At 42.3% G+C, this 25,344-nt stretch overlaps 1 long non-coding RNA gene across 1 annotated transcript; it reads left to right on the top strand.

Moving 5' to 3' along the window:
• The first annotated feature begins 1,368 nt into the window (after positions 1–1,368).
• LOC117526902 lies at positions 1,369–5,060 on the top strand. The gene is made up of 2 exons (XR_004565382.1): positions 1,369–1,482; positions 5,001–5,060. It is a non-coding gene; the product is annotated as an uncharacterized LOC117526902 (long non-coding RNA).
• The last annotated feature ends 20,284 nt before the right edge of the window (positions 5,061–25,344 follow it).

The raw sequence follows: 25,344 nt of genomic DNA, 5'->3' as shown, positions 1-25,344 counted from the left end.
TGCAACTAGGGCATCCATATTGCTTTGCTGTTGGTCTGGGTCTTGGTTGAGTGTGGGCACACAAACAGGATTGTTCTGCAGTCTTTGTGGCTGTGAGAACTTCCACTACTTTGGTCAGAGCATCAACTTTTGCACTCAGTTCCTCAATCACTTTATTTTTATTCTTTGCTTTAGAGTCTGTTGTTTTTTCGGTGTCCTGATCATTCTCAGTCTGAGCGGTGTGAGCATGTGTGACCTTTTGGCGAGGATTACATCCCAGTCGTCGCTGTCGCTCACTCTTCTCGCTGGAAACTTTATTCACGTGTTGTATCAGCGCTTCATCTGATACAGTACAGTCAGAGAGGAGTGGCTTGAGTTCATTACGAATGTCACTGTACTTGGGGAGGCGACCCTGATGAATTGTACGTAGAAACACATTCTGGACTGTGCGGGGCTCGTACCCAATGTCCAAGTTGTCCTGTTTGGAAGCGAACATGACTTTCTGTTTCAGTCTTGTCATCCGATAGAGAAACTGTTGGGGACTCTCCTGTTCCTGTTGTTTGGTGCTCATTAACTCCTGAAATAACTCGCTTCTGCTCTTTTCACTCAGGTGTGACCGCACAAAGCTTCTGAGCTCACTGAGTGTTAAGTCATCCTTGTTAATCAGAATATCTTTAAATTGTCCTGGTTATTGTCCTATCAGGTTTACTGTGTGCTGAATCTGTTGTAGGGTAGTTGCTGGCTCTGTCTTCTACTCTACAGTGTGGCTGTTGTCTAACAGTGGAGGTAAGTATATGCTGAACTGATGCTGCTTTAAACTCAGTTAGCTCTTTACTCAGAGCTTTATAGTTAGCCATTAGCACTCCATCCTCTGCTGATTGTGGATTTGTAGACTCACTAGTAAGTATGTCGGCTGAATTACTTTCTGTGTTACTCTGCTGAGCTTCTGTGGTAGAGAAAGGTGATGACATCTGTGTAGCAACCTCATCCTCTACTTCTACAGGTCGACTAACTTCAGTAACTCGTCTAGCAGTAAGGTCAGCGACCACATCTCTCAAACACAACAAATGAGAAACTCCCTGGTCCTCTAGATCAAGCAGCATTTTACAATTCAGGTAGGTACATAAGGTAGTCAACACAACCCTTCTCATTGCCCCTTACTGCACTTACAGGATCCAAATCTGGTACTGGTGAGAGGGCTTTCACCATTTCATAGAATTCCTCTGCTGTCAGTGTGTGCAGACTCTGCGTTATCTTCCACACCAGTTCATTCCTTTCAACGTCTCCCATGTTGTATTCTTTCTGTTAGCAGTGGTTCACAGTACTGTGACCTTTGAGCAAGCAGTGCTGCACTCCTCCAGCTGTGGATCCCCTCGCACTCTGTGGTCCCGTGGCTGCCTCAGTCATACACCTGCCGCTCCAACACGCCGGTCCTGTGATGTCTGCCTTGGGTTCGTGGGTTAATGGATCAGCATCGCTTCGCATATGACGCTGATCCCAGTGGTGCTGTTGTATGGCTGGGGGTGCCTGGCTGCCTTTTGTTTCTGTCTTCTGTTCTGTCTTTTGTTTTTCCTTCCAGGTGGCTTGCGTTTAGGACTGAGTGGCTGTGTGGCTGAGTTATCAGGACCTCACCCTGATCACCTGAAGCTTGTTATGTGCAGCTCATCAGGACTCACAGCTGTGGTGCATCTACATGGATTGGGGCATGGTTGCATTTAAGTCTGGAGTACACAGTGTGTATTTGCCAGAGACTCGACCTTGTGACCAGACGGGTGAGATCGTCGTCTCAAGAGCCATCTCATCATCTTGGATGCAGAGACCATACCAGGTTTTGATGCCATGGTCTGTGAAAGAGGAGGGGGTGAGGTCTCACGCTCGTCAGCACACTTCCTGAGGTACAGTAGGTTTTGTGACTAACATTAGTACAGTCAGTAAATGTGGTGTCCCTCACACCTTATTATATTGAGCTGTTATGTTAGTCGTTTAATCAGCTTCCACTGCAGTGAAGAATGTGAACTGGGTGTTCCATGCCTGCAGGGTGGGAAGCTGATTAGTGATTAAGCCAGGGAGTGTTTGCTGTTTATGTACACCTTTGAGTGGTCTCTCTGTGTGTGGAGTGTGGACTCACATGATGGTTTCTTCTTTCACAGACTTGGTTTGTCGCGGTCACCTGGGGGGTGTCGGCGGGGTCCTTGGGTCCGAACTGTTTCTGGCTCCAGACCATTTGTGCTGCTAGGAGCGCACCGTATCTCCACCTCGCAGACCACGCACTCATTTGTTTGTATTGTAGCACATCACTGTTATGTTATTAAATTCAGTTATCCTTTGTACCGTGCTCTGCTTATTTTATACTGGGTCCTTCAAACGCTGGTCGGTCCTCCGCCCGCGTCCGACACATAACAGTAGTCTCTGGCCATACATCACGGACCCAGCAGTAGCAGAGACGGTACCGCGCCGGTAAGGCGGCAGCAGACGTTCAGAAGTTATCCAGATCAGTTGCGGGTGCTCTCCGCCCGGATGGTGCGGGTCGAAGAACCCATTATTGAATACTGATTTGAGCTCTCTTGCAGCCGTGTTCCTGTGTTTGTTGCCTTATCCGTGGGTCGTGGTGGAGTGTGACTAGCGACGGTTTCGCGTCACACTCCGACCGGATAAGAGGTAAAACGGGAGCTGCATGAGTGGGTCTGTAATGGGTGAACGCGCACGGCGGAGCTCTGTGGCACGGGTCGCTGTGCTTCCTGTTGTTACAGTTGTAGCCCCGTTTCCCCGGGTTAAGATAGCTACTGCATCTGTTGTGTCAGCTCCGGCGTAATTTAGTTGAAGCACATTTTGGTTGTGTGTTACACATAGCTGCGCACAGGAAAAGCAGCATGAGTTGTTTTCTCTGTTACCAAAGGGGTTTTTATTTTCAGCACTTTGGCTCCCTCTGTTGGTGACTGAGTCACATTACCGTTAATGCTCTTAAGGTGGAACAGGTGTGTTCCATTTGTTTGAGCTTAACGGTATAAGTCACTGATTAGTTTTGTGTTGGTTCATTTTTTGTGGGTGTTTTTTGAGTTGGTTTTTGTGTGGGATGTTTTACACTATTAGTGTTCTGGGGTTGTGACCCTGCAGTCTGTCTGGAGCATAAAAAAGGACCCAAGTAACTTTATGTTAGTCTGTTAGTCTTTCTTTTTATTTCTTTTGGTTTCACCTCCCAGGGTTTGATGGGACGGTCCTCTGGGGGGTGATGGGGGGGTAATTGGGTTGTTTTTTGTTTTTTCTTTTTTTGTTTTTGTTATGCCCTCTCTTCTCCTCTGGCTCCAGCCGTGTGAGCTGTACGTGTCGGCGTTGCTGGAGTGGTGCAGTTTGGTTATGCTGGGCGTTTCCCAGGTAACCTCTGCACCCGGAAGGAGGGGGGGGGGGGGGTTGGGGTATTTTTTTTTTATTCCCTCTCTTCTCCTCTGGCTCCAGCCGTGTGAGCCGTAGGTTGTCGGCGTTGCTGGAGTGGTGCAGTTTGGTTATGCTGGGCGTTTCCCAGGTAACCTCTGCACCTGGTAGGGGGGGGTTCGGGGTGTTGTTGTTTTTTTTGTTTTTGTTGATTCCCTGTTCCACCTCTGGCTTCAGCGCGCCTTTGAGCCGTCTGCCATCGGCGTGGCTGAGGTTTGGGGCAGTGGAATATACCCGCAGCTGGTGGCTGGTTTGGAAGTCGGAGGGGTGGCGCCGTTTTGTGCCGTCTGCCATTGCTGCTGTTCCACTCCTCCTGGGTGACTTCTGGGGTATAGTCATGGTTGGTGACGCTGGATGTGCTTCCAGTTTCCACTGCGCCGAGGGGGTGGGGTTGGGGTTGTTTTGTTTGTATGTTTTTTTTTTCTTTTTGTTTTCCCCCCAGTTTCTGCCCTCAGGGTGTGACTGTGGTGTCCTCTGGGGGGGAAAGGGCTGTGGGTCCATCTAGCCATAGACGGCCGGGGCTGGGTCCGTTGGTCATGAGGGGGGGCGTCTCCTGGGGTTTGATGGAACGGTCCTCTGGGAGGCGCTGGGAGTCCCCGTGGGTGACTTTGGATCCCAGAGGGACCTCGGCTGTGGTTATTACTCCTGGAGCTGGCGGGATGTCCTCTGGGGGGTGTTGGTCCCTACATGTCATCGGGGGGGGGCGGGGGGGGTTAGTGTTTTTTGTTTACAAACTTAAGTTTGGGTTGTGTTTTTCTTTTCTCCTCTTCCTGGGGTTTGATGGGACGGTCCTCCGGGGAGGGGGGGGGTGGTTTGGTTGTTTGGGTTTGTCTTTTTTGTTTTATGACTAATCAGACTTTACACAAGGTTGGACAAAGGCTGACCGCACAGGTTTAAGAACTCCTGGCCACACCTGTGCAAATTGATTGACAGAAACAAAGGCAAAGATGCAGTCAGAGGTGAAGACGTCAACAGTTCTGTTAAATGAAGATTCAGTTGGAAGATGAATGCAGATACTGTTTCCAGCCATGGTCCCTGGAGGGGGGTGTTTTTCCTGGGCCAGGTTTGTGTGGTCGCCGGGAGGCTTCCCGTGAGGGTGGGGTGCTGTTGTATGGCTGGGGGTGCCTGGCTGCCTTTTGTTTCTGTCTTCTGTTCTGTCTTTTGTTTTTCCTTCCAGGTGGCTTGCGTTTAGGACTGAGTGGCTGTGTGGCTGTAACATCAGTACAGTCAGTAAATGTGGTGTCCCTCACACCTTATTATATTGAGCTGTTATGTTAGTCGTTTAATCAGCTTCCACTGCAGTGAAGAATGTGAACTGGGTGTTCCATGCCTGCAGGGTGGGAAGCTGATTAGTGATTAAGCCAGGAAGTGTTTGCTGTTTATGTACACCTTTGAGTGGTCTCTCTGGACCATTTGTGCTGCTAGGAGTGCACCGTATCTCCACCTCGCAGACCGCGCACTCATTTGTTTGTATTGTAACACATCACTGTTGTGTTATTAAATTCAGTTATCCTTTGTACCGTGCTCTGCTTATTTTATACTGGGTCCTTCAAACGCTGGTCGGTCCTCCGCCCGCGTCCGACACATAACAGGTGCCTCCAAAATTCTGTTACAGGCCTCAGGTTGAGTGACCTGATCACAGAAAATAAAAACGTCCTTTATTGACAGGGAAGAAGAGATAGGAGTCACTTGTGTGTTTCTTCATGGCGGGCTCGTAGCTGTCTTTTATTAAACAGAATCTCACAATTCCCTTTACTTTATTCAGTTCTTCACAAAACTGTTTTACTTGTTAAACATACTTTATAAATTCTCAAACTCAAATTACTGTCTCATATTCTTAATATGGCTTGAAATAAAATATAAATAAAGAAAACATACTTGTGTACTCAATTACAATTCCACTGCTTTAACCAAAACAATCATGTTTTTCTTATGGTTTTAACATCTTGAATCATGTTTTTCTTATGTTTTTGACATCTTCAATAGACTTGACTACACTGTAACTGCCCGGTCAAACACACACTCATACTGTACACATTAACCACAATACTAATATCGTGTTTATGTGCTCTTTTAACTGGACCCAAAACGGTAAGCTTGAACATTCACATAAGCAAAATAATTCACACTGCAACTCTAAAATACCGTCACTCACAAAAGCAAACGAAAATATGTACAGGAGCACTACAAGGCCTAATAAAACCATTGGTAGACCGCCATTTTGTGCCATTGTTCCTAATGGGGGAGAGCGGAGCAAGTTCTCTTTAAGCTTATCACACTGTTTGCATCACTATTCCTACATCTACGAGGTCTGTCCAAAAAGTAACAGAACTTTTTATTTTTTTCAAAAACTATATGGATTTGAATCACGTGTGATTGCATCAGCCAAGCTTGAACCTTCGTGCACATGCATGAGTTTTTTCACGCCTGTCGGTTGCGTCATTCACCTGTGGGCAGGCTTTGAGTGAGCACTGGTCCACCCCCCTCGTCGGATTTTCATTGTCAGGGAAATGTCTGAATGATTTGGAGCTTTGCTGCATCAAATTTTTCCAGAAACTGTGAGAGACAGCCGGGTGGACACCATTCGCTAAATTCAGATGACTTTCAGGGACGATTTTATGGGGATCACACAGATTGATGAGTGTTACAGCCGGTTTAAAGACCGCCCACAGCGGCTGAGAGCGCGCCGCGTTCCGAGCGGCGATCGACAGGCTCAAATGACCAGATCATTTCCAAACTGAACGCTGTGTTGATCTGGGACATCGTCTGACTACCACAGAAATGGCAGAACACGTGGAAATCAAGACTTTTTTGGCACATTCCACTGTTACAGGAGTTTTTGTCATGGAAAGAGGAGCGGAGGAATGCGCCACCGTGCCGCGAATGGCGCGGCACAAAACCACCTCCATGTTGGTCTCACAGGACGGCTTTCAGACAGCTTTCGGTGGCTTTTCAGTCGTGTGACTATCCGAGAAATTGTAAATTAGCTGGACATGCCAGAACATGTCCTGCGAGGCTTCATCAAGGCGTTGCTTTGCGCCATGCAGCTCCGTCCTGAAGCGTGAATTCCTGTGGTTTTGTCCTGTTCGATTGTGGCATGGTGGCGCATTCCTCCGCTCCTCTTTCCATGACAAAAACTCCTGTAACAGTGGAATGTGCCGAAAAAGTCTTGTCGAAAAAGATGTCCACGTCTTCTGCCATTTCTGTGGTAGTCAGACGACGTCCCGGATCAACACAGCGTTCAGTTTGGAAATGATCTGGTCGTTTGAGCCTGTCGATCGCCGCTCGGAACGCAGCGCGCCCTCAGCCGCTGTGGGCGGTCTTTAAACCGGCTGTAACACTCTTCAATCTGTGTGATCCCCATAAAATCGTCCCTGAAAGCCATCTGAATTTAGCGAATGGTGTCCACCTGGCTGTTTCTCACAGTTTCTGGAAAAATTTGATGCAGCAAAGCTCCAAATCGTTCAGACATTTTCCTCACAATAAAAATCCGACGAGGGGGGTGGACCAGTGCTCACTCAAAGCCTGCTCAGAGGCGAATGACACAACCGACAGGCGTGAAAAAACTCATGCATGCGCACGAAGGTTCAAGCTTGGCTGATGCAATCACACGTGATTCAAATCCATATAGTTTTTGAAAAAAATAAAAAGGTCCGTTACTTTTTGGACAGACCTTGTAAAACTTCATCTATACACTCCACGGGTTTTTAACAATCGTTTAACTCGAATTGTGGTTGTTTGACACACTATACTAACCTGTATTGACAGGGAAGAAGAGACAGGAGTCACTTGTGTGTTTCTTCATGGCGGGCTCGTAGCTGTCTGGGGAACGTCAGCGCACACCACAACCGCGCTCATGCAAGGGGATACTCCCTCTTGTGGTAGAATTAGAGACCTACACTCTGACACTCTCCTTAGGAAACACATTCAGTGGGCTAGTCTTTTCATACAAAAAAACAAATAAAATATAATAATTCAAAATTTGTGACCATACATATCTGTAGGCGTCACACTTGCAGTTTCAGCAATGTATATGAGGAAGGGTTTAACTTGCACAGATGTCCCCGCTGCTGTCAACAGATCAGACTCAATGTGTTTATAGTAGTGTGAAAACAGTAAGATGTAAAAGAACATGCATAGCTGCGCAGAAGAACAAATATCACAATTTTGTAATAAGCGTTTCAAAGAAAAAAAAAGTAGAAACAGTCACAAGAGTCTCTTTTTGTCTTCTGGCTGCTCCTGTTTGGGTGTCGTCACAGTGGATCGTCTGTCTCCATCTCACCCTCTCCCACATTAAACCGATATGAAAAAAACATTACTGATTGTGTTGTTAACCTTTCATGTGTATTTGTAACTTGTCACTAATGACTGAGAAATTTCCTTCCAGAATGAAATTAGCTAAAGTGATACCGCTGTTTAAAACTGGTGACAAACATGTCTTTTCAAATTACAGGCCAATCTCACTCCTGCCATAATTTGGAAAAATTTTGGAAAAGGTATTTTTAAAGAGGTTAAATGATTTCATAAATAAACATCACATACTTAGCAAACAGCAATATGGTTTCAGAAAAAAAAATCGCACTACTTCACTGGCTGTGATTGATTTTGTTGAGAAGATTACAAATGCAATTGAAAATAAGCAACATACTGTAGGGGTATTTTTGATTTACAGAAAACATTTGACACTGTAGACCATACTGTGCTACTGGGCAAATTACAGAGGTATCAGGGAATTGGCACACTATTGGATTATTAGTTATTTAAACAATAGGTATCAGTGTGTACATATTGGTGGGGACAGATTCTGAGCTCATGAAGATCACTTGTGGGGTGCCCCAGAGTTCAGTTCCTGGGCTGTTGTTGTTTCTTCTGACATATGTTTGGTTTCTAAGTCCATCAGTTGTATTTTGATTGCAGATGATATGTCATTTTCTAGTGGGGATCACTTGGGACAGACCTTGGGCATGATGGAGAAGGAGCTACAGGAGTTTAAACATTGCTTTGATCCACTATGGTAAAACAAAGTGTATCATATTTGGAAACAAGTCCGGGAATTCCTGCAGAAATTTATCATTAAATGATATTGAACTTGAAACTGTAACTAATACAAAATTTGTTGTTATTGATGATAAACTGTGCGTGTTAAGAACATATTAATTTTGTTCAATCTAAAATGTCAAAAGTCATTGCAATTTTGCATAAAGCGCGAGATTTCATTTCCCAACACTCATTAATGATTTTATATCATTCATTGCTCATTCCTTATATTACCTACTGCATTGCGGTATGGGAAACACATATAAAACTAATACTAATCCAGTATTTTTGTTGGAAATGAAAGGTAGAAGAATTATTTATAACAAATCATATTGCGAGCCAACGAATCCATTGTTTGCTTGTTTACATATTCTAACATTCTGGGACTTGGTTGACTACATTACAATACAAATTATGTGTAAAGTTAAAAATAAATTGCTGCCACAACATGTCCAGGATCTGTTTAAACTGAGGGACTCCAGTTATAACTTGAGAGGAATTTTGCTTTTTGAGAAATTGAAGATCTGAACTTTTTTGTTGTTGAACTGTATGCCAAATAAATTCATTCATTCATTCATTCCAGTGGCGGATGCTGGTCTTTCAAGGAGGGGAAGCTCAATTTCGGCCTACATCATAAAATGTGTCGGTTTATTTATACGTAAATTCTACCCTCCGTTCCTTCTCAAGAAAATGATCTGTGACCCTGTCGTACCAACAAGGCGTCTTTTCCAGGGACTTGACTAGTGTCCTCTCAATGGCCAGCAGAGCTAGGCTGCTTAAACAGCCTTGGCCCATGGTGTTGCAGGTGTTAAGACTTGAGCCGCTTTAAACAGGAGAAGCTCCTGTCTACACCTGCAGATGTAGCTCCAATCGTTGCCACTAATGACAATAGTTTGTACACCTGAGGCATTGCACTGTCCAACTCCATGTCTTTCAGAAACAGCAAGAAATCACATAGCTTTCCCGTGTTGCCCTGCAAGTCCTGGTTTGAATATAGGACTTGAAGTTCAGACCTCAGTCTCCCTAATCAAAGAACTGGCCAAAACTTTTCAGGACACTCTGAAAAGCCTCCTCTGGAAACATTTGTCTCATCTCATCAAATTTCCCTGGATTGACCAATTCCAAGAAGCGCAGACTTTCCAAATTTGCAAAATGCCGAGGTAGCTGCTCTGTGAGATTGTCTAGGATGGCCATGTACAGATTTCTGTAGCGCTCCTTGGGATCCTGTAGTTGTGACTGACAGCGTTTTCTCATGGGCTCAGTTTGTGGGTCTGATGTGAGATCTGCTGCTTTGGCATAAACAGCTTGGAAAGCCCCCTCTGACCTCTTCTCTTTGACAAAAGGAAGAAGAGTCTCAATTCTTTTCTTGCAGTACAGAACATCCATAGCTCTCTGCTGGACAATGTCAAACACCACATCAGTCTCAGAGAAGATTTGTTCATATGTGTACAACATGAACACAAACTCAAAATCCTCCAGTTTCATCAGAAGGCCTTTGGCACAGTCTAATGTGTCATCATCCATGGACTTATCTGCAATGATCATCTCAAAGGTTTGCAGGAGGGCATCATAATTGTTTGCCACAGTGCTCACTATCCGTGATGTGAAATTCCATCCAGTAGGAGCATTTCTGGGCAACCTTGAGCAGCCTGCAGACTCAAGAAAAGACATCCTCTTTGTGGATTTTGAGAAAAATGTGGCAAACCCAGAGAGTGATGCAAAAAATATTCTGCACTCAGATAAGCATTTAGCCCCCTGAGACAGAACCAGATTCAGTCCTTGTGCATAGCAGTGCACAAACATTGCACTGGGGGCTATTGCTTTAACTTTGGCCTGCAAACCATTGAGAGCTGAAGCCATGACAGCAGCCCCATCATAGGTTTGCGCCACAAGTTTCTCCCTGAAATTGTAGCCCTGCATGTTCTCATTCAAGACTTCAAAAACAGACTGAGCATCTCATCCCCCAGAAACATCAAAAAATCCAATAAAGCGCTTCTGAATTTTACCTGCCCTATCCACATAGCGAACAATGACAGAGTTGAGCATGGCAAGCTATATCAGTTGTTTCATCCACCTGCCATGCAAAAAAGGGAGCAGCCTGGATTTCATCCTTGATCTCATCAGAAACAGTGGCTGAAAGAACAGAGATCAAGTCATTTTGGATTGCATGGGACATACCAGAAAACACAGCTGATGACTGGAATTATGTGGCCAGGACAGAGTCATATTTAGCTAATGTTTCATTAAACTCCCTGTAATTCCCCTTGTTGGATGATTCAACACTCTCATCATGCCCCCTAAATGACAGCTCCTGATGGCCAAGCAAGGAAGTCAGTAAGGCGGTTTAGGAAAGCTCTGTTTTGTTTAACTGCTTCATTATGTTTTGCCACTTGAATGCGAGCGCCTTCATTGATTGCATGCTCAACCCTGACTCTGCCCAGGCAACTTAACCTTGCACATGCACTCACATGTTCATTGCTTTTTTCATGCCTTTTGTATGCCCTGTCAAAGTTGGACAGATCTCCAAAACCCACTTTTGACCAGACAACACATCCCTGAGATGGTTTCATCAAGAGGCATGGCCAACAGTACATTTTATTTGTTACAGCACTTCCAGTCAGCCAGCTCACTTTGTCATACCAGGACAGCTGAAAAGACCTGTTACTTTCCCCAACTTTTGCACCAAATTAATCTGAGGAGTTGATCTGCCCTGCTGTTTAACTCTAAGTTTTTCTTCGTAAGGAAGACTATCAAATGGCTTCGCCAAAATCCGGTCCACAACATTCAAATTGTCTGCCATTATGTGCAGCTTGCTACCTAGCTAGCTCACTAACTGGGACTGGCGCGAGGCTAGTGTGAAGTGTGTCCGCCTGTGAGTGCTTTGTGACGGTGGAGGAGCTCAGCAGCACCCGCTGCTCGGTAGGGACAGAAACTGCGATAGAAATCAGAAAGAGTGATAGAAGTCAGTCTCCAAACACAAGCAGCTACAAAAAAACAAAAAATCACCAGAAATAGAAGCTCGATTTGTCACTAGTCATTTTTAACAAAGAAAATGCTGCTAAGAGGATTAGGAAAGTCTCCGGTTCAACTCAGAACAGAATGAAAATTAAAAAATGCTCCCACAGATGTTTACACCAAAAGATCGCTGATTCGCTTATTTCACTGTCAATCAAAAAGAGATTCAGCCTCAGACAGATCATCCAATCATCACGCAGAAGTTGAGCATCCGGGCCAGCCGAGGACAGCCCACTGCTCCATAGACCCCCAGACACGCTGAGCATCCGATGGGTGGGACAAAGCCCAGCATTTATCCAATGACTTGGCTCGTTTCGCTGCACTCTTTGTGTCGCTATTGAACTCTGTGGACGCTCAGCGTCCACACTGTTTAAAGCACTGTAAAGCTGCGGGTTTGAGAGAGAGGAAAGCCGCGTCGTTACCAGTGATCAATCAATCAATCAACTTTTTTCTTATATAGCGCCAAATCACAACAAACAGTTGCCCCAAGGCGCTCCAAGAAGCTCCAAGAAGTGATAAGAAGCTGATTCTGAACAAAAGGTCATATTTAGTCAATGACATGTACACACAACAGTATATATTTGATCACTTATATTTTGACATTTTAGGCTAAGCTGAGCTTCCCTTGCAGTCTTAGAGCAATCGCCTCTGATTCATTCATTCATTCATTCAGGTTTGTTGGTTTCCGAGCATAGACAGCCTGCTTAAAAATCACACCACAGATTTTTAATAATATTCAGGTCTGGGGACTGAGATGGCCATTCCAGAACATTGTACTTGTTCCTCTGCATAAATGCCTTAGTAGATTTTGAGCAGTATGTATGGTTGTGGTCTTGTTGAAAGATCCAGCCCCGGCGCAACGTCAACTTTGTCGCTGATTCATGAACATTGTTCTCAAGAATTTGCTGATATTGACTGGAATCCATTCGACCCTCAACTTTAACAAGATTCCCAGTCCCTGCACTGGCCACACAGCCCCACAGCATGATGGAACCACGTCCAAATGCATACCTCCCTTTGTTATGTCCAAATAACTCAAGTTTAGTTTCATCAGTCCACAGCACCTTATTCCAAAATGAAGCTGGCTTGTCCAAAAGGCTTTAGCATACCTCAAGCAACTCTGTTTGTGGCGTGTACGCAGAAAAGTCTTCCTCTGCATTACAGCATCATACAGCATCTCTTTGTGCAAAGTGTGCTGTATAGATGAACAATGCACAGAGACACTATATGCGGCAAAATCATGTTGTAGGTCTTTGGAGCAGGTCTGTGGGTTGACTATGACTGTTCTCACCATCCTTCGCTTCAGCTTATCTGAGATTTTTCTTGGCCTGCCACTTCAGGCCTTAACTAGTACTGTGCCTGCGGGCTTCCATTTCCTCACTATGTTCCTCACAGTAGAAACTGACAGCTGAAATCTCTGAGATAGCTTTTTGTATCCTTCCCCTAAACCATGATGTTGAACAATCTTTGTTTTCAGGTCATTTGCGAGGTGTTTGGGGGCTCCCATGTTGCCACTCATTAGAAGCAAAGAGGGTAAACATTTGTAAATGGCCACCTTAAATACTCTTTCTCATGATTGGATTCACCTGTGTAAGGAGGTCAAGGGTCACTGAGCTCACCAAACTAATTTTGTGTTCCAATAATTAGTGCTATATGATATATTTAACTGAAATTTCTGATCCAGACAACCAATGATTTATAAAGGAAAATCATGAAAATTATCAGGGGTGCCCAAACCAACTGTGTGTGTGTGTGTGTGTGTGTGTATATATATATATATATATATATATATATATAATTTTTTGTTCTTCTTTTTTTGTCACGTGTGTGTCGTGACTGACACTAGTAGGAAGCTTGTCAACTTACAGAAGATATCATAAATATAAATACAGTTAATGACACGCTTCGAACAGTCGTCACTGCAGTTGAAGAAGTTAATTCAAAGTGATTAAGAGAAGTTTAACACTAAACAGACAGCGCTGTTTGACCAGTTTAAGTCAAATTTAAGTTAAAGTTTTCCGGCTGGTGCAAAACTGATGACTGCATAAACATGTAAGAGTAGAGGTGCACCGATCGATCGTGAACACCTAGTGTCTCTTACACCTCCATTTCATCCCTGTCTTATTTAAGTTTAATGACAGTTTGTTTCAGTCAAACCATATTTTTAATGTGTTAATTTCTTCAGTGATTTCCTCCAGAACTGTCTGCCAAACTAGAAAACTGCTGCATCCTAGTAAGAGCAGAATACTACTGGAACGAATTTAAATAAGGAAAGTTGTTTTGTTTTTTCTCACTAAATGGATGCTGCACTCACTCACACAGTTTATCATCTGGAATAGTACCAGATTCCATTTCAGAGCTTCTAGAATTCAAACATTTTCGTATAGGTGGTGTTGGGGGTAATTTTGGGTTTCAGTTTTTTTTTTTTTTTTTTTTTCTCACCACTTTCATCTCTGAATATGTCAATCGTGAGTCATGTTTGTGCGCATTAAAGTTACTAACTGGGACTCCTGTCTTGTTGCGAGAATGAAACGAGAATCGTCCACCGTTCTGTTCACACAGCTCCAAACGCTGCGCAGCTCTCTGATGAGTCAAGTTAGAATAATGAGTCCAGTCGGAATTACTAACTTCAAAGTGAAACACAGTTTTGTTTATTTTTGTTTTTGCTTTCCTCTGTGACGTAAACTCATTTTGACTTCTGATATGAGCTGGACGGACAAGGAGAGCAGTCGCCATCATCTAATGTAGTCCATGTCTGTCCAGCTCATATCAGAAGTCAAAATGAGTGAAATGGCTCTGAGAGATCTAAATAGACTGCTGTGTAATGAATGGAACCACACTGCCATCTAGTGGATATCCAGTGTGCGTGAGTGTATATTTGTGAATCAGTAGGCATTTGTTTGTGGATCTGTGGATTTCGCGAAAAGAATGTCTCAAAATTACGTCACAGAGGAAAGCAATGAATGCATGTAACTGGTGATCCACAAATGCTGAAACTCAATTCACAAATACAATTTCCAGTTTTACAAATGTAATTTTTTTTTTTTTTTTTACAAATTAAGTTTTATATTTGCAAATACAACATTATTTGCAAAGACCAATTTACAAGTTACAAATATGAAATTTGCATTTGTGGATATCTGAACACATTTGCAAATCAATGATTATTTGTAGATCACCCTGTGTGCATTTACAAATATTGAGACAATTTTAACCCCATAGAATGAGGGCTGTATTTTACATTCTCAACGTTCTGTAGGCTGTAACCTGAGCAACATGAAACATGGAAAAAAAAGAAGCTTGCTGGTAGAACAAAGTCAGAGTAATAAAACAAAAGTTGGCAGTTTATTCTAATGTCTTTATTTGAATGCATGTTTTTTGTTTTCATCATTAAGTTTTAATGCAAAAATAGTCCTATACATTAGACCTATATTCTTATTTTGGGCATGATCCAAATATGCACTTGATCGTATCGGCCTTGATCGGTAACAGCCGATCAAAATTATTTACACACTATGTATAATTGGTCACACTTTCTGTCTCTCATGCAATGAATGAAACAATGAAATCAATTCATGTCTTATGTTATTCCTATTTCCATTTTTTTTTTTACACATTATGTATAATTGGCCACACTTTCTGTCTGACATGCAACAAATGAAGTCAAATAATGTCTTTATTATATTATATACTTTTATCTTATTTAGGAGAGGAGCAAGAAATGCATCAGGGGAGAGGAGAGGGACCTGCAGACAAGGCTCCTTACAGACTGCAGAGAAGTAAAAGCCGACTCATACTTTGAAAGTGGTTGAAGGAAGTGTATTAACATCCATCCCGATTCTGTTTACTGCTTTTTCAAAGCAGACTGCACCCCTTCTATGAACATACACAACCTTCCACACAAAGTTTGGGTGTGTTTCATAAAGAAGACAGGGAAGGTGGCCAGTGGCACCTGCACTTGCTTTGCTTGGATTGCCAGCAAAATGATTAAAAACTGTATTATAAATGCCCATGTACAAACATTTCAATTTCAATAATATGTGCATTGCACATTACAGTAACAGTGTTCAGGTGAATAAGGTCTCATTTGCTAAATCTTCATGCAGATCGTCCCCCTCCCTTCACCATATAAAAAAAAAAGTCAGAATTAAATGTTCCTGATTTTGTGTACAGTGCTAATAAGAAAGCATTAACTCAAGAGTTGCACTGAAAAGGGTCCCCAAAATATCTGTTGGACTGGAAATCACTACCTATCACATTCAGTATACCAAGTAAGTATGAAATATACCAAAAAGACAAAACTTTGTGAGAAAAGACCATTTTTAATGAATGTGTGCTTGAGTCACATAAAGGGGGAGCATGCATTTTCCACTGACAGCGAGAGACCACTGCAACATTTCAATCTTTCAAGATGGGCGGCTCAGCACTCCAGGTTACGTGACCATAATATCTGTCTATTATGGGATGTCTGCCTCCCCCCGCAGGAGAGGCCCCTCTCATCTGATCACAGAGTGACACCTTGGTCTGTGTGCAAATGGACGGTGGCATGGCAGCTTTTGACAACACTGGTCCTGGACATCAGAAGAGCAGAACATGCATCATGTTTTGACGGACACCCATTTGTGTATTCTTGCTGTCCTCACATCGAAATACATATAAACATATATTGTTTCTGCGACAGGCTGCGCGAACATTGACAGGCTGTTCCAGCTGGAAGGGACTGCCAGTTCATGTGGACATGCAGCAGGCGATCTGAACGTCACGTCTGTCTGAGAGGACAGTGAGTGACGTGCCACAGGACCATATGACAGGCCAACAGTATGACAAATACAGCACTTTCAGTCACGTATCAGCAGAAATACGTCATACCAAACGCCATTTGGTCGTTTATCACAGCGCTTTTTTTCCTTTTTTGAAAATATGTTTATCTGCTTGTTGATTTTAACCATTTCACACTCTTGTTATGAGATAGTGATTGTGGTGCAGTGGTAAAGTTTCTGTCTAGTAATCAGAGTGTGTGGGTTCAAATCCCCTGAATGGCATTTTTTTTAACTAGGGTTATTTGACCCGCAGGGTTCTGTATTGCATCCCCTTTTATGTATTATTTATATCAACCCAGTGATATTCACTAATTATACAGCTGCTTTTTATTTTATTTTCCTCCACATCAGCAGCGCGATGTGGTGTAGCTTGTCCCATAGTGCGAGCAGCTGCAGCACCTTACACTGTGTTCCTGCTTGAAAGACACTGTCGCGTGCACGAACCGTCGCACCTGCATCGTGCACGCCTGCCCGTCAGCGCGATGTTTCGTGGTGCGTTAATTCGACCAAATGCTTATTTTCCATCATAATTTACAAATAAATTCTTTAAAAATCTTACAATGTGATTGTCTGGATTTTTTTTTCTCATTTTGTCTCTCATAGTTAAAGTGTAGAAATATGTTGAAAATTACAGACCTCTCTCATCTTTCTAAGTATGAGAACTTGCACAATCAGGGACTGACTAAATACTTTTTTACCCCACTGCATGTTATAAGTGTAATAAGTATATGTAATAAGTCTATGTAATACTATATGTAATATAGTATTACATGTATGTAATAAGTCTATTCTATACCAGTCTATAGTCTATAGTCTTAGTCTATACTAAGTCTACCACTATATGTAATAAGTCTTATGTGCACCCACTTTGTGCCAAAAGCAACTTTATTGCTGAATGATATAATTTAACACTCCAAGGCAAAGAGAAGGTGAGTCTGTCAATGAATTCATGGCAAGTCTAGAAAGCTAGCTTCAATGTGCAATTCTGAAGCATTTTTGGACCTTGCATTAAGAGATGAGCCATGAGCTGTGGGACAAAATGTTGAATGCCAGCCACACAAAGGACTTAACGTTAACAGGAGCTTATGAAATGGGCCTTGCACATGAAGTCGCAAAGCAAAATGCAAAGCAGTGGTTGGAAAAGACCCTGAAATCCAACGCCGTTTTCAAGAAAGCTGTTCTCAAGAAAGAGGAAAGTGAAAAACCATGCTACAGGTGCAAAGGGAGAGGACACGTGCCAGACAACCACCACTTTAAAGAGTCAGAGTTCGATTCCTGCAACAAGAAAAGGGACGTTGCCAGGGCATGCCTCTCACGACAAGAAGCGGCAGACCACGCACAACAAGAAGAGGTAGATCATTCCAGACCGGAAAAGAAAGGCACCAGACAGCCCAAGTGGACCATTCACCTGATGACAGTGAAGCAGAGTGATGAACGTAACCGGGAGGAATCAAATGGGATGCCGCATGCCAAGGTCAACACCCAGACAGCTTCATGAGAGGAGGCGAGAGATCTTGAGCTTTATTCATCTGAAACACTTAAGGTCACATCCAAACCAGACTCTGATGTGAAAAACAGTGACAGTAAAGACAAGGGTCTGGAACTGTTTGAAATAGAGACTAGTAGTGTGATTAAACCTTATCATGTTTATGTGCAGGTAAACGATAATCAAATGAAAATGGAGGTTGATACAGGTGTAGCTGTATCTGTTATATCAGAAGCACTGTATAAACTCAGGTTTTAAAAGGTTAAAATTGTACAAACCAGTTGTGATTTAAGAACCTACAGTAAACAAGCACTGGAGGATAAAGGGTTCCTCCAAGTGGTGGTAAAATGTAAGGGAAACAGTCATAAATTGACCTTGTTTGTGGTAAAAGGATCTGGTCCAGCCTTAATGGGAAGAGAATGGATTGAAAGATTAAAACTGGAGTGGTCTTTTGTAAACCGAATGGCACCAGAGAGTGTAGGAGAGCTTTGTGGTTGAGGTGTTCCAACCTAACCTGGAAAAGTAAAAGGCATCAAAGCTAAACTACATGTTGCACAGGGGGCCATTACCAAATTTTCTAAACTTTGGCCTGTGCCTTATGCACTTAAAGATGCAGTGGAAGCCAAGTTAACCAAATCGATAAGAGAAGGCATTATTACAGCTGTTAGTTATAGTGAGTGGGCCGCACCCACTGTGAACATACAGTGTATAACTCTGTCAGGATATGTGGTGACTATAAAGTGTCCATAAACCCTTGGTTGGAGGTAGATAAGTACCCCATTCCAAAAACCACAAGACCTTTTACGAATTTGGCAGGAGGTGACAGATTTACCAAGTTGACACCACTGGAAACTGAGTTACATTATAGTAGACAAACACAGTATAATTCTATAATATGACTCAGGCTTGAAATAAAAGCAGAGATGGTGGAAATGCTCCGAAACAGCCTACATGTTATGATCTGCCCAGACTGAACTGGACCCAAAATGCAGAGAACAGAGAAAATGAATGAATAACAAGGTTTATTACTAGACTGATGAAAAATATGCAACAAAATCTGGATGGTGCAAGGTGGCCTGAGGAGAGGAGACGTGGCCCGCACAGGGGTGGAAAATAGGGAACCGTATCCGTCAAACCAAAATCCAGTGTGAAGCAAGGTTCAGATGGTTCAGTGATCAGGGCCAGGTGGTCTTCTATGGAGCTGACAGAGGCTGGAAGGAGAGCTCACAACTGTCAATTAACAACTAAGATCAGTAGAAGCGTAAAGACGCCAAGCCTGAAGGCAGAAAAAAACACTGCGTAGGAAAGCACAAAGCTCTATACAAATCAGATCGAGTGGCCATGTACCAGGTTGAAGAAACAGTTTCTGGAGCAGGTGGATGCGTAGAACCGGGTTAAATACTGTGCACCGTGATGAGAGGCAGGTGTGATAATCCCCAATCAGCTCCGTGTCCAACCACCTGGGGAGAGAGAGAAAACAGAAACCAGACAGGACCCAAGGCAACACACCACACTACGTCTGCAGAAATCCAAGATATGTTGCGCATATTTGGAAAAGTTAGTGTGAAATAAACACTGCTAAATCCAGAAACTGGTTTAAGAACCAAACACCTCTGAAGTGAATTACAAGACATCAGGATGCATGCTACGTGTATCATCCGAGGTCAAATATAACTTCCAGTCAGCCCATAAGCCCACAGATGCATGCATGTACTAACTCCTGCAGACAACAAAAGAAAAAAAATATAATGCAAAATACCTGAAAGGCCTACAGGAGTGGCCAAGAATGGGACATGACGGCACACAAGGAGGCATCACACGCAGTCTGCCGATGAGACAGTGCATCAGGCTGTGCCACAGTCAGAGGAGAAAGCCATCCTCGGGTCAGAACTGGTGAAACTGGAATCCCGACTGCAGCCAAGACCATCGTAATGGAATCAGAGAGAGACCTCCAGCAGGAGACAGGAAGGTGCTACCTGCGCACACCAGGGAGTCCTCTGGAAACCCGGTGGTAGCCAAGACCACCATACCAGAATCAGAGAGACACCTCCAGCGGGAGACAGGTAGGTGTAAACTGCATGCCCTGGGGTGGAGAGCATGCAGGGACTGCAAGGGACTAGACACGAGAGATTTAATAGTAGAGAAGCTTGAATCTTCGACTGGACTGGGTTGCTTGACATGAGGATGTTTCGTTTCTAATCACAGAAGCTTCCACAGCTAAAATTCTTGCTCTGGTACTCTGACTTCTGTCTTGATTTCTTCTCTACAAGAGCCAAGGCAGAAGTCAGACTATCAGAGCAAGAATCCTCGCATCAAGCAACCCAATCCAGTCAACGATTCATCTTCTCTACTATGGAAACCACCTCGACAACTGAGAGCCTTCACAGAAACTAGAGATTTATTCAAATGTTGCAGGACATGAATGAGAATGCAGGAAGAGCTTTGGGTGTCGACTGCAAACAGAAAGGATGTTGTGCTGTCTTGTTTGTGGGCTGCTCTGTTTTCTCTGTTTCTCCTAATTCCCCAGGTGCTGCAAGATGGCGCTGATTAAACGCCCCTGTCATCAATCATCCACACCTGTATTTAAAGCCTGGTTCAGTCACTCCACCTTCCCCAGAAACAGTGTCCATCCTGTGGTATCCTGGCCCCTGTCTTCTCAGATAGTATTCCTGTTCCTTGTGTTTTGCCCACCAGCACTTTGATCATTCTGTGCTTTTTGTTCCAGCAATCCCTCCCACAGTCAGCTCCATTCGCGGCCGCCGTGTTTTGGTTTCCTGCACTCCATCCATTCTCGTCCTGCTTTTCTCTCTGAACACCCGTGTCTCTCCCAACATTTCTGTGTCATTATTCTACATTGTAAAATAAACCATCATCTTGTTTTTTCACTCCAGTTCTCAGCATTTTTTGGTGGTGGCCAAGTGGTTAATGCGCTTGGTTTCAGTGCAGAAGGTTCCGGGTTCAAATCCCACCCCTGCCACATTTCTCCATGTAATGTGGAGTTGCGTCAGGAAGGGCATCCGGCGTAAAACCTGTGCCAATTCAACGTGCAGATCCACCTTGGATTTGCTGTGGCGACCCCGAGTGCAAACAAGGGAGCAGCCGAAGGGACTTACTTTTACTTCTCAGCATTTTTTGGTCCAAATCTATCTTTCCAGTTAGATCAGGGATGCTGATTTTGAGTCTTCTGGCAGAAATGCTAGAAAACAAATGCTACACTTCATTTCTTTGTATAATGTTCCTTGAAGTTTGAGGAAAAAGTGCACCAGGAAAAAACAAATAACAACACGTTCTTATAAGTAAAAGTCAAAAAGGTATGCTATACAAATGTAGCAAAAAGCCAAATTTAATGAAGTGACTCAAAAATCGAATAAAAATAAAACATTGCACATTTGTCTCATCAGGGACAGATTTATTCTAATGTTTGTGAAATAGAAATGGAAATACTTTTCCAAACAAGTGTCACATTTATCTTTAATACACACAAATATTCCATTACAATGATCATATCTGGACATAATTCAAATTGAATTGTATAACTCCTACTGTTTTGTTTTCTTTTGTTGTTTTTTTAATTTGTTTGTTTGTATTACATTTATATTTCATTGGTATTCATATTTTCTATTTTCAAATGTTTAAATACAACTTTTCATTTAAATTGAGAATTTATCTCTTCAATGAGCAACAATAAAAAAAAACGCTTTATATCTACATTCATCATAGGGAGACCCATTCTACTGCAAATAAAATGTTTATTTAATGAGATTCAAATTGCTTGACATTTAAATTTCACAAAGCAGTCCTCTACAAGGTGCAGAAATGAATAAAAAGTTCATCTTGATGAAAAAAAATCTCTATATATGTTTATAATCACACCTACAAGAAAACATTTTTATGACTCCTCTGTTCACAAAACATGACACAAAACATTTTGAGGTAAACATTCATAACATTTCAGATGTTGTGGCAACAAACAGAAGTATGGCATGATGACATTACCTACGTAGAGGAAGAAATAATTATCAATAATATGTGCACTGAAAAAAATAAACTTGGTCCACTGTTAATAATAATAGTAGTATCATCTAATTTGTTACAACCTAATTTGGTACATTTATAATTTAATGTTTCAAGCACATTACAGTTCTGCTTTGAGGAAATACTCACACGTAGATGTTGTGATGTCGTCTGTGTATGTGGTTTTTATTAGTTTGTCATTTGTGTATGTGTTTTCCTGCAGCTTATCTGAGTCCTTATGTGTTGTGCATTTGTACTGGTCTCTGTGTGTATTCGGACACGCCCCCTGAGCTGTCAGTTGTGTCTGTGGGTTTTGTCTCAGTCCTCCCTGTTCCTGTGTGCATACGTGCGGGTGTTGAGCATTAGACGTTTGGTCTTGTCTTAGCTGTCCCCTTTGTGGTTAATATGTCTGTGTGTGTGTTGGCTTGTGTGCGATCATGTCTCATTTCTATGTTGGTGTGTATGTGGGCGTGTTCTCCCACAGTCTGTCACACTTCTGTTGTCTGTGGATATATGGTGTGGTCCAGTCTTTGTCTCCCTCTGTTGTGAGTCTTTATAGCTTGTGTTTAATCCTATGGTTATTCCTTCACTCCCTCCCTCCAAGGGTTGTGTGTCTGTCACGTCCTTCACCGTTCTGCGTTGTTGCGTGTGTGTTTATGTCCCTCTTTGCTTCCGTATGTGTGTCACTGCTTTGTTATTTTGGTTATTCATGGTTCTTTCAGTTTTTATGGTCCAGGAGGATTATGTATTTTGTTTTACTTTGTTCATCTGTGGTTGTGGCATTTTTCTGTATCTTTAGTCAGCGTGTCAGGTTGTTAATTTCTAGTTTTGAGTTAATTTAAACCTTCTCTGTTTGTTCCATTTTTGGGAGTCCATTGCGTTTGAGCTGTCCTAGTTCGTGTTGTGTGGTATATAATCATTGTATTCTTGGTAGTTAGTTTTTCTGCGTTTGTATGGTTAGATTTTTTGAGCGGATTTTTCCTTGGGTTTTTGAAAGTTTATCTCCTTTTGTTTGACACACGTTTTGGTTGTTAGATTTTCTCCTTACCCCTGTCCTTGGAGTTAGATTATATTTTGTTGAACCATTCCCACACCAGCTGTTTTTGTAATCCCTCACTCAGAGTGGAGTTAAATCTGTTTTTTGGTTGACACTTTTCTGCACATCTGCTATTTTTGGAATTTCTCACCCAGGGTTGGGTTAGTCTGTATTTTTGTCGTGACACTTACCCGTTCCTGAGTTCAACAAAACCATCTGTAAATGAATTCCTTACTTTTTGAATGCACCTTTGAGTCTCGGCTGTCTGCGTATTGGGGATCTTCCTTTATTGGTTCCTGGCTCTAAATCTTAACAGTAGATGAAAGAAATTCAATTAATTTTTTTAAAGTTAACTGAAGTTTGTGCGCTTCCAGATCTGTTTTACTGTTACTCTGTTGAAGTCATGTTTTACAAATTTTGATGGTGCTGTAATGTTACCACAGGTTAAAAAAAAATAACAAGAGTCATCAGGAAATGACATATCCCCACGGTTCCCACAAATCACCAATACAAAGTGTCAGAGGATCATCCAAGTAAACCCTTATGCTAAATATGACTGAAACTGGTCAAATGGTTCTTGAGATATTGGGCAAACAAAGGGTGGCAATCACAACATCTTGAATATCTCGCTGTGACATTGAAATTGACCTGTAGGTCACCGCAAACAACTGATGTTGGGAGGTCACTCAAGTACACCCTTAATTGAAATACGAATGAAGTTGATCAACTAGTTCTTGAGATATCGCGCTAACAAGGAAAAAAACGGACGGACATGCTGATCACTATATCCCCCATATTTCATACCAGGGAGATTATCAAGCCAATACTCGGCTGAGGTCCCCTGCCTATTATGCTGATATGTACATGTGATGTGTGCAAGCAGGTGTTAACAGATAATTGTGGGCACTGAAAACATGAGTTTCTAGAGAATGATAGGCCAGACAGAAGCAATTTCAATGAAGAATACTAATCACTGCTGAAATTGAAGGGCATATTTATTTTGAAGTGCAATTATTACTTAGACAAAAATGTGTACATAAGTGAAAATAACCATTTCTGGGCTTAGGTGGTACCGTTTTTCACTAATTGGCATATTTGACTTTGGCCTTGAGGTATAAAACCAAACACAGTCAGGTCAAAGGAGTCAGGATGCATGATCTCCTATAGGTGTTCAGTACAAATGTAAACTGTAAAAGTGATATTTAGAGAGATAAAGTGACAGTCTGGGATCAGGCGTTGGGTATCTGTTGGCCATTATCTTGGGTGACATTGAAAATCTGGGCCAAGGTCATATTCCTGGATGTCACATTTGTCTGTGTGCAAAAAATTATGGGTGTGTAATATATTTGCAAGGGGTAAGAGGGAAACGTGATGCAAATAATGAATGTTTGAGTGCGATGGTTGAAATATGGAATTTTCCATCTTTCACCGCATGAAATATTCATACCATTGAACAAATGAAAAAACATTAATTATTTGTTTTATATAATGCCTAAAAATTTGATTATTTTATAAACAAGAGAAAAGGGATTTACATTTTGGTGTGCAACATTGGTCCTTTGACATGAAGAGGTTCCAAAGACATCAATACAAATTTTAAATGGCAGTCCAATCCAAAATTGTTCTCAGTCAACTTGCAAAAACAATCCTGATGATGTAGTCCGTAGCTGATGCCATGCACTGACTTCTTTGTGTATTTCTTCTGCTTTTATCAGTCCAGTGAAAATTTGTGTCAGAAATTTATTGAGCTCTTTATCCGACAGCGGTTCTACTTTAGCTAGATACATCCCAGGTAGTATTGTAAATGCTTCCAGAAGGCTTACGGTGTATGGGATTTGTTTTGTGTTAAAAGAATGAGCAGCATCAATAAGCTGCTAAGTGCCGTCCCCGCGAGTGCGAACGCAGTGGTGGAAGAGAGCAATGGTATGAATCATATGGAACCAAATTTGCAGGGTAAATGGAACACAATGGCAAATGGGACGAATGATCAATATCACGTAGCATACAAACCACAAATCAAATGGCAAGGATCTACAGTAGTGTTCAGAATAATAGTAGTGCTATGTGACTAAAAAGATTAATCCAGGTTTTGAGTATATTTCTTATTGTTACATGGGAAAAAAGGTACCAGTAGATTCTCACAAATCCAACAAGACCAAGCATTCATGATATGCACACTCTTAAGGCTATGAAATTTGGCTATTAGTAAAAAAAGTAGAAAAGGGGGTGTTCACAATAATAGTAGTAGCATCTGCTGTTGATGCTACAAACTCAAAACTATTATGTTCAAACTGCATTTTTAGCAATCTTGTGAATCACTAAACTAGTATTTAGTTGTATAACCACAGTTTTTCATGATTTCTTCACATCTGCGAGGCATTAAAATTGTTGGTTTGAAACCAAGATTTTGCTTGTTTCCTAGTGTGCTTGGGGTCATTGTCTTGTTGAAACACCCATTTCAAGGGCATGTCCTCTTTTGCATAAGGCAACATGACCTCTTCAAGTATTTTGACATATCCAAACTGATC

This window comes from Thalassophryne amazonica, chromosome 15 (genome assembly GCF_902500255.1).
Source record: "Thalassophryne amazonica chromosome 15, fThaAma1.1, whole genome shotgun sequence".
Classification (NCBI taxonomy): Eukaryota; Metazoa; Chordata; class Actinopteri; order Batrachoidiformes; family Batrachoididae; genus Thalassophryne; species Thalassophryne amazonica.
The sequence above is the reverse complement of the archived record's forward strand: the minus strand, read 5'-3'. Positions and strand labels throughout refer to the sequence as shown.